This window comes from Abrus precatorius, unplaced genomic scaffold (assembly GCF_003935025.1).
Source record: "Abrus precatorius isolate BTA unplaced genomic scaffold, Abrus_2018 Scaffold2, whole genome shotgun sequence".
In the NCBI taxonomy this organism is placed as follows: domain Eukaryota; kingdom Viridiplantae; phylum Streptophyta; class Magnoliopsida; order Fabales; family Fabaceae; genus Abrus; species Abrus precatorius.
Genome location: NW_020874362.1, coordinates 22,764,574 through 22,775,241, shown reverse-complemented (window position 1 = coordinate 22,775,241; position 10,668 = coordinate 22,764,574).

Here is a 10,668-nt window from a genome sequence, read left to right as displayed (position 1 = left end):
TGTAACTTTTATTATAAACTTTTTTTGACATAAAATTAAATTGAATTTTTGAAATCTTAATTTTATTTAGTATTTTATATTCAACCCTCTTTTATATATTACATTTGATAAAAAAAAAAAAACTAGAAGGATGTAACGTTTTGAAAGAAAGTTTAACAAACTACGAATTGGACGCATTTAATTAACTACACATACACCCAGTTAGTTACGTAATGGATGAGAACTATTTTGGTCTTTTCAATAACTTTTAACCTTCCAACATGTTAAACATATGTTTTGTTTTTATCAATTGTCAATTCTTTCAATATCTTTTTAGCATTGACTTAAAATACGAGATATGTTATAGCCCTAAAGCTACAATGTGTCTATTTCACAATTAATGATATCTTTGACAGTTGCATGCTTCTATATCTATAAATGCAAAAATAAATAACAGAGTCATGAAATCCAATTAGATACGGTAATAAGGTGAAAGCAAAATAAACGATGAGTAAAAGAGCAAGGAAGATGTTTTTCTATGTTCTTCACAACCCAACAAGTCTAATGCAGAATACATAATCAACTATCATTTGCTACACAATACAGGTTTTTTGTTACAAAAACTATTACAGTTTGATATTGACACGAATTGTAATTTGTTATACAAAATAAAAGCATAAATAAATGCATTTATATTTATTGAAAAGCATACATTAGGGAAATTAAATAATCTAACTGCTTGTGAATCATAAGTGCATATAAATATTTCGGAATCAATAAAATTTGAGTATGTTGAGAACATAAGTATATAATTTAAGAGTTAGTAATTTATCATTTTGGTTAATAAACTACCAGAATTGCTTAATGACCGATAAATACAAGATACTTATAATTTTTAAAAGTTAATTAATGAAAAGTTATTTTAAGTAACATTTCGTTGAAAGCTAAAAATAATTTTGCTCTCATTTTGTTCTTGACTTTTGAATAATTGAGATTGCATAAAATAATTCTAACTCATTCTATCCCTCACAATTGCAAATCTTGTTCACTCCCTCACAAATAGTTCTAATTAAGTTAGTTAGTTATAAATTGTAAAATTTTAGCTGCAAACTTTAAGCTTCGACTAATATGCCATTTTAATTCTTAAAGTACTCGTCAATTTAATATAAAATTATGAAAAATATTTTTAAGTTTGTGAAAAATCAGAAATTTAAGATAGTTTTAGAGATTAATTTTTTTAGTCTACGAAAAAGATCAACTTAAGTCATTGTATTGAGTCAATGGTTCGCTTTCACCAACTTTGGTGGCATTGATTCAGTGAGGCTGCTCGAGGTGAGGCTACAAAGTGATTACTACTTATTCTCAGAAAAAAAGATAAGAAAATAAATGAAACATGAAGAGTGTTAAAGAATATATTCTTTTAATTATTAGCTACAATTTATTAAAAATTATAAAAATATGAAAAAAAATTAAATTAGGAGTGAAAAAAGTAAAATCTATATATATTTTTTGTTGCTTTTAATAAATTTTAATTAATAATTAAAAGTGTGTTACAAAATATGTTGATAATATTTTAATTTTGTGTAAAATATTAATCTTAAAACAGTATATTAATTAATATTTATTTAACTTCATTTTAAAAAGTACAAATAAGAAATTAAAAAAATTCAAACTGTTATTTTTCTTGACAATAAACTTTCTAAAATATAAATTTAAGCATTTGCTACCGAGAAAAAGAAAAATTTAAGCATTACCCACGGCAAACTCCAGATCAGAGGAAAAAGCAACCAAAACGTACGGAAAGAATTTGGTTGACCAATTAAAAGGGGCCGTCGAGCGTTTGATTAGTTGACCAACCCACACTTTTTCATAATTTTGGTGGGATTCAATTATTATTTAAATTATAAAAAATTTAATATTATAGTGATATTATATATTATTATTTTAAATTTCAATGTATATTTTTTAAAATTATATTTTTAAAAATAAATTATATTTTTTCCTTGAAAAATAGCTTATGTTACGCTTTTTTTAAAAAATTTTAAAGTATACACTCAGCTCTCTCAAAAGATGATTATTTATTCCATTTGAGTTTATTTTAAGATTTCACAAAAAGTTTTTCTACTGTAACGATTCTTTGCATGCTTAATGGTTAAATTTGAGCTTCCACACTCAATTTATCATGACCTTAGAAAATAAAATAAACATGTTAAATAAATTTTTTAATTAAGCTAATAATAGAGGTATTTAAAAGTTGATTATAAAATTATTTTCTAGTAACACCAATAAAATAAATAAAAATTATATATTTATAATTATTTGGTTCCATTAAAATATTTGTTTGTTTTAAATATGACTAAACTGTATCTTATATTTATATTTCAAGAAGAGAGATGAGTGTACATTTTAAATAAGAGAAGATGAAAAATGTAATTTAAGTCTCTTTTAAAGAAAAAAACTGTAATTTATTCTATTTTAAATATAATCTATCAAATGCATTTATAAATCTGTTTAGTAGTTAAGATAAAAAGATATAATATGACAGTGTATCTTATCATATTTTATTTTGATTATTTGTTAAAAAAGATATAATAGTTTATTTTATTGATTTATCGTATATTTGTAGTCTAAATTTTCATTTTACAGGGTAATAAGTTAAATAATATAGATAATAATTTTTTATTTCATTTTTATTAATATTTCATAAAAAATAATTACTTAAAAATATAATTTCAAATTTTTATAATTTATTTTTGTTTTACTTATGTTTTATTTTCAAAAATAAATTTTAATCATAAAAACTGAAGACAAATAATATAATTTAATCCTAATTTTAATATTATATGTACTCAAAAATATTTTTAAATTTTTAATATATATTTTATTAAAAAATAAAAAATTAATAATTTTTTAAAATTATATTAATTTTAATAAAATAATAATTTTTTATTAAAATATATTTATTTATTTCAAACTGATATAACGTTATTTGCTTTATTATCTTATGCTCTGCTATCATATTAAATTAATTAAATAATGAGATTAATTATATTAAGCACGCGAGCAATGTTTTGTTGGTATTTGTCAACGCTATGAGTTGATGCTATCAATTCATAGCGTGATATTTCAACCGTACAAGCAGCATGCTGCCGTGCCATTCGGGTCACAATGCCTTTGCTTATAATAATTAACGAAAATATTCAAATATTTAATTACTTTTGCATAGAAAACTTAACCAACCAATGTCTGTGTGTGCGCTTCTTTTTTCTTCCTTTCTCAAGTCATAGTACGGACATAAGTTACCCATCCTGCTCACTCACGAGTCACATGCAGTTTGTTTCTATTTGCTTTGTGTACCGTAGGAAATCTGATGGACCCTACATATAGAAAAAGAAAACTAATATCTACTCGACTAATCTGAATCAGTACTTCTAAGATTTAAAGATAAATAATTTAATAATTAGAATTTTATTGAAATCATGAAAAGGGCCAAAAGTTAAAGTTGACTCAGGCCTATTAGCCTATTACAGTGTCTATAAAAGAAAGGTAGAAAGAGTAGGTAGTGAGTTGACTTTTCATTATTGAATACCATTTATTACTCTGAACCGAATCCTGACTTTAACATCAGAGTGCCTTTTGCAGGTACCCTCCCATGTTAGCAATTATCAGAAGGACGCCAGATCAGAGGTTCGAAAAGAGCTGTTTCTCTAGCAGGAACATTTTGGCGCCCACCGTGGGGCTCGATTAACTTCATTTTTCAGGATTAAGCATGGTAATGACGAGAAGCCAGCAGGAAGAAACCTCTCGGCAACAAATGGAGGGCGTCACACCAGAGGAACCAGTACCCGAGGTGGTGATGCAGGGAGGAACAGATGAAAGCATTCTAGCTGTATTGAGGCAGCTTAAGGCAGAAATGACGGAGATGAAGAAGGAGCGGGAAAGAGATGCACTGGAACTCTCGGCCCTAAGAAGGGAAAATGCCGGCTTAAGGGAAGAGATAAGGACACATGTCCCTTCCCAAACTACGCTCGTCATCCAAGATCAAGGGGAATCCTCAGCGTTGCAAGAGAAATCAAGGCAGGTCTATCAATCGGTAACCAGAAATGACAGGGACGATCTTGTGAATCGCAGCCCATTCGTTCACCATATTCTGGAGGCTAAGCTGCCCGATAATTGGAGAGGGTTGGCAATAGACAAATACGATGGCACATCTGACCCTGGAGAACACGTGGATGTCTTTACAACACAAGTTGGTATGTACACAGAAAACGACGCCTTATGGTGTAGAATTTTTCCTACAACACTCTGAGGACCTGCACTCAGTTGGTTCACCCGACTCCCCTTTTATCCATCGACTCCTTTGCAACTCTTACAAGACGTTTCAACTTGCAGTTTGCCACAAGCCGGCCTCATCCCTTAACATCCTTGGCCCTAGTCAATATTCACCAAGAGAAAGGAGAATCACTTAGAGCGTTCATGGAACGCTTTGGCAAACTGACTCTTTCAATCCATAACTTGGAACCAGCAGTGGCTATGCACCACCTCACAACAACGTTAAAGCCGGGACCCTTTGTTAATAGCATCTGCAAAAAACCCCCCGTTGACCTAGACGAATTAAGGAGTCGGGCAGCGAAGTATATGCAGATGGAAGAATTATCCGAATACCGGAATCAGGTACGGATGGACCAAGGATCCAACTCAAAAAATGTAAAAAAGAGGGGGGCTTTTAAAGCAAGACAGGGAAACGACAGAAGAAATGAACTTGAACGACCACCTCGGGGACCTAAGTATCCTTCCTACACTACACTCAACACTAACCGGTCCAGAGTACTTGATCAAGCGCTGACCACAGAAATATTGAGAATGCCTAGACGCGCCAACACTCCTCCTCGGGTAGATAAAAGTAAGTCTTGCCGATACCATCAGAACAGGGGTCACACTATCGAGGAGTGTACAACACTGAGAGACAAAATTGAATAATTAATTAAGGACGGATACTTGAAAGATTTCGTACAGACAAATCCCATGGGGGCAACCTAACAAAGGAAGAGACCGTCACCCTGAATCACCAAGGAGATCTGACGGCAAAAAATTTGAACGACATAGGAGCAGGTCTAGGGAACCTCCAGCAAGAAGATATGAGCAAGAGAAGTATCCGAAAAGGGTCATTAACACCATAGCTGGAGGGTTTGCTGGTGGAGGACCTACCCATTCGGCTAGAAAGAGACATCTCAAGCATGTCTATTCGGTTAATAATGTTTCATTGGGTAGCAGAATCCGGATCCCGCCTATTACGTTCACTGACGACGACTTTCAAGGAGTCGATCCGGTGCAGGACGATCCCATGGTAATTAGTGTAGACATTCTTAACTGCATTATTCGGAAAACACTAATTGACTAGGGGAGCTCGGCCGACATCCTGTATTAGAATACATTTAAACAACTAGGCATCTCGGAAGAAGAGCTCAAAGAATATCACGAACCGTTGGTCAGTTTTTCTGGGGAACGAGTAGAGACTAGGGGGTGTATTGACTTATATACATCGTTTGGATCAGAGCACGAGGGAAAATGTATAAGAATTACTTATCTTGTTGTATATGCGAACACATCTTATAATATACTACTCGGCAGACCATCCCTGAATAGACTGAAGGCCATAGTGTCCACTCCACACCTGGCCATGAAATTTCCATCTGAAAGAGGCCGAATTGTTACCGTCCATGCTGATCAAAAAACAGCCAGGGAATGCTACTTTGCAAGCTTACGTCTTAGACCCTTTCATGGGAATAACCGAGATGCCAATATTGTATCCCCTCGATTGGGAGAAGAGTTGGATGTTGAACTTGATCCTAGAATGGATGAGGAATATCGGGTTGAGCCTAATGAAAACAAGCAACCCTTCCAACTACGAGCAAAGCCAGAACAAGTTGCTTATTTAAGAGTCGGTTTGAATGCACAAGAAAAGCTAATCCTCCAAGGGATGCTATTAGATAATGCCGACTTGTTTGCTTGGACAGCCTCGGATATGCCTGGCATTGATCCAACATTTCTTTGTCACCACTTATCGGTCTACAAAGGGGCCAAGCCGGTAGCTCAAAAGAGGAGAAAAATTGGTGGTGATAGAGCAAAGGCAGTAAAAGAAGAAACCAGCAAACTAATACAGGCTGGCTTTATCTGAGAAGTCAGGTATTCAACATGGTTAGCCAACATCGTCATGGTTAAAAAAGTCAATGGCAAATGGCGAATGTGCACGGACTTCACGGACCTCAATAAAGCATGCCCAAAAGACGCATACCTCCTACCAAACATTGATACCTTGATTGATGGTGCAGCCGGTCACAAAATACTGAGTTTTTTGGATGCTTATTCTGGGTATAATCAAATACGAATGTATCCCTCGGATGAGGAAAAAACAGAATTCATCACAAATTCTGCAAATTTTTGTTATCGAGTGATGCTGTTCGGTTTGAAGAATGCAGGAGCAACATACCAGCGACTCATGAACAAAATTTTTGAAAAACAAGTGGGTAAATGCATGGAGGTGTATGTGGACGACATGGTAATTAAATCCCTCGCATTGAAGCAACATCTTGACCACTTAGAGGAGGTATTCGGAGAAGCCAAAAAGCATGGTATGTGGTTCAATCCTGAAAAATGCACATTTGGTGTAGCTGGCGGTAAATTTTTGGGTTTCATGCTGTCTGAAAGGGGGATTGAGGCAAACCCCGACAAATGTAGAGCCATCATCGACATGGCCAGCCCTTGAAATGTCAAGGACGTTCAACGACTGGCCGGGCGGATTACAGCCCTCGCTAGATTCTTGCCAATAATGGCAGAAAGGTCTCGGCCTTTCATTGAATTATTGAAGAAATTCCAAAAATTTGCTTGGTCCAATGAATGTGAGGACGCCTTCGTATATATAATACAAATATGTGCTAGCGGCACCACCTGTGTTAATTAAACCGAAACCTAATTAGGAAATGATTGTTTATCTAGCTGTATCTGATCACGCCATCAGTTCAGTTTTACTTCAATAAACACCTGAACCGAATCCTGTATATTTCGTTAGAAGGACACTCCAAGGTCCTGAATCCCGGTATCAATTAATGGAGAAAGTAGTACTTGCCTTAGTCCACACAGCTCGTCAGTTAAGACACTACTTTCAGAGCCATCAGATGGTGGTACGTACAGATTGTCCGATGGCCAAAATTTTGAGGAAACCAGAGTTGGCTGGTCGGTTGGTAGCATGGACAATTGAATTGTCTCAAATTGATATCCATTTCGAGAACCGACGCCCCCTTAAAGCCCAGGTGTTAGCCAACTTCATCAATGAATTCACTACACAACATACCACTTCAGACATGTGGAATTTGTACGTTGATGGATCATCAAACCAATTAGGTAGTGGAGTCGGGGTCATTCTTGAAAGACCAAATGCATTCGCCATTGAACAGTCTATCCGGTTTGGATTTAAGGCATCCAATAATCAAGCCGAATATGAAGCTTTACTCGCTGGTCTCAGGCTAGCAAGGGAGATGGGAGTTAAACGCATTACTGGTTGGAGTTATTCAAAAATTGTAACCGAACAAGTTAACGATACATATCAGATTAGGGACTCGGTCATGCTTAAATATTACCAAGAATTCAAGAAACTAAAAGCAGAGTTTGAGGAGGTATGTATTCGGTACACACCAAGAAACATGAACGCACGCCGACAAGCTAGCTAAGCTGGCTAGCCAACGGAAACTAGGGCAGTAACAGAGCGTGGTTCATCAAGAAATCATCCAACCCAGCTTCGCTAAACAAGAATGCATGGACATAAAAAATTCATCCCATAATTGGATGACCCCACTCATCCGGTACCTCACTGATGGCAGCTTACCAGAGGATACAGCTTCAGCTAAGAAAATAAAAGCACATGCAGCCAAATACCTTCTTCTCGGCAAAGAATTGTATCGAAGAGGAATTTCAACCCCTATGCATAAATGCTTAGACAACGATCAAGCTAACTACGTCATGAGAGAAACCCATGAAGGTATTTGTAGTACCTATTCGGGTGGACGAACTAGCCGGATACTACTAGCCAACCATAACTCAAGATTGTCATTTGTTTGTGAAAAAATGCATTCCCTGTCAACAACACGGTCCGCACCTGCACTAACACACCGATACTCTTCGCCATATTAGCTCTCCCTCGCCCTTTGCCATTTGGGGAATAGACCTCCTCGGTCCTTTCCCTTTAGCAAAAAGGCAATGTAAATTTCTCCTCGTCGCCGTGGATTACTTCACCAAATGGATTGAGGCTGAATCCCTCGCCACCATCACGGCTAACAACGTGCAGAAATTCACTTGAAAAAATATCATTACACGGTTCGGCCTCCCTCATACACTAATTACAGACAATGGGCTTCAATTTACAGATCGTCGGTTCAGTGAGTTTCTGGAAGGCCTGCATATCAAACACAGAGTTACATCTATTGAACATCCTCAGACTAATGGCCAGGCCGAGGCCGCAAACAAAGTGATCTTACATGAATTAAAAAGGACGCTTGGTTCGGTAAAGGGAGAGTGGGTAGAGAAACTTCCTGAGATATTATGGGCTTATCGGTGCACGCCGCAAACCACAACAAAAGAAACTCCCTTTCGGCTTACCAATGGCACTGATGCCATGGTGCCAGTAGAGATTGGGGAACCCTCATTCCGGAGGGAGAATTTCGAGGAATCAGCTAATGAAGAGGCTCTGACCGTCAACTTGGACTTAATAAATGAAATACGTGACCAAGCTGCCATTATGAACGAGGCTAGTAGAAGAATGATGGCTAGAAAATTCAACTCCAAGATTAGTCCACGACAATTTCATAAAAACGACCTAGTATGGCGAGTAACTGGAGACGCACACAAAGATCGGCGAGAAGGGAAGCTGGCAGCTAACTGGGAAGGCCCCTTTCGGGTAACAGTAAGATTAAGTAACGGAGCATACAAGTTGGAAACATTGGAAGGAAAACTAATACCGAGGACCTGGAATGTCACACATTTGAAGCATTATTATAGTTAAAGCCTTGTAATGCATACACAGGTGTACTCTTTTCCTATCCCAGGTTTTATCCTCTTAAAAGAAAGTGAAAAGGAGTTTTACTGGAAAGGTTTTTAACGAGGCACCTTATCAATAAAATTCTTCTTTTTCACCTATGCGGTTTTTTATGCACTAGGGTTACCTTTCAAGCACCATTAAATTATTTCCCTCCCAAGTATCACTTGGCTAAGGTTGAATTATTGCCCTCCCGAGTACCCCCACTCTGTTAAGGATGAATCAATTATATTTTCTTCCCAAGTATCACTTGGCTAAGGTTGAATTATTGTCCTCCCGAGTACCCCCACTCGGTTAAGGATGAATCAATTATATTTCCCTCCCAAGTATCACTTGGCTAAGGTTGAATTATTGCCCTTCCGAGTACCCCCACTCGGTTAAGGATGAAACAATTATATTTCCCTCCCAAGTATCACTTGGCCAAGGTCGAATTATCTCCCTCCCGAGTACTCTCACTCAGTCAAGGATGAATCCATTACAAGTCCCATTACTCGGATAAGAGTGAAGCGTTACTAATATTTAAGTGGCACTTAGTCGGTTAAATTTATTTTTCCCACGTACCCCTGCTCGACTTAACGAAGAAGCTATTACTAAGAACGAATATCGTTATATATCTTTATATGTAACGGAAAAGTAGTCAGCTAACTTGTTTTAGTAAAAATTGAGAATGACACCAGTTAGAATTTCTATTTCTGTCAAAAAGATTACAAAAAGTTGGGCACTATCGGCCCATGAATATAAAAGAAAAATTAAACTAAATTCCCTCCATCTCCATCTGGGCAGGAGGTATCAGGACCGGCCGCCTGTACATCAGGGGCTGCAGCACTATCATTTACATTTATTCTAGGAGGGGCTTCGGCGTCAGGTTCTAAATCTTCATCTACGTCATTATATGGCAAAAACCTACCGCCAAAAAAATCTCTAGTAAGATCGAAGTGGAAGTCAGAGGGCACTTGACAAAAATCATAGCACTGGCGAACGTCATGATTAAAGCCCGACTCATGTTCAACAGCCACTTGAACTGAACACTTGTCGGCAAAGGCTTTTATTTCACCATCCGCCCTGTGCCTTTCAGCGGCTACTGCCTCCTCCATCTCAACAGATTTGGCCCTCAAAGACTCCTCCAATCCTATAGACTTTGCCCTCCAAGCCTCCATTTCCTCTTCCCTCGCCTTTAGTACTTGTTCAGTAGCTTGAAGCCGGTTTTCCACTATATGATAGTGTTCTTTATATTGAATCACCTCGGCTTCCAAAGCCTTATTGGTTTCGGCCAGATTTTGCCGAATCTCCTCATTTTCTTGAAGAGCTTGCTGAGCCACAGCATACTCGTTTTGAACCTTCCTCATCTCCCGTGTGGGCTCCAGAGCCAGTCGTCGGAGCATCATCATAGCTCGAATTTGAAACTCCGAGAAGTATTTCCACACTGACTCAATTTCAAGGTTGCTAACCACTTCCTTTCCTGCGTCCGACAGCAGGTCAGGAGCAACTGCTCGGCCAGCATGAACACCTTGGTTGAGGAAGGCGTCGGTTAAAAAGAAAGAAGGGAAGACACTATTCGAAGAACTCCTAGCGCCGGACGCCAGGTCACCCCGGCCTTGATG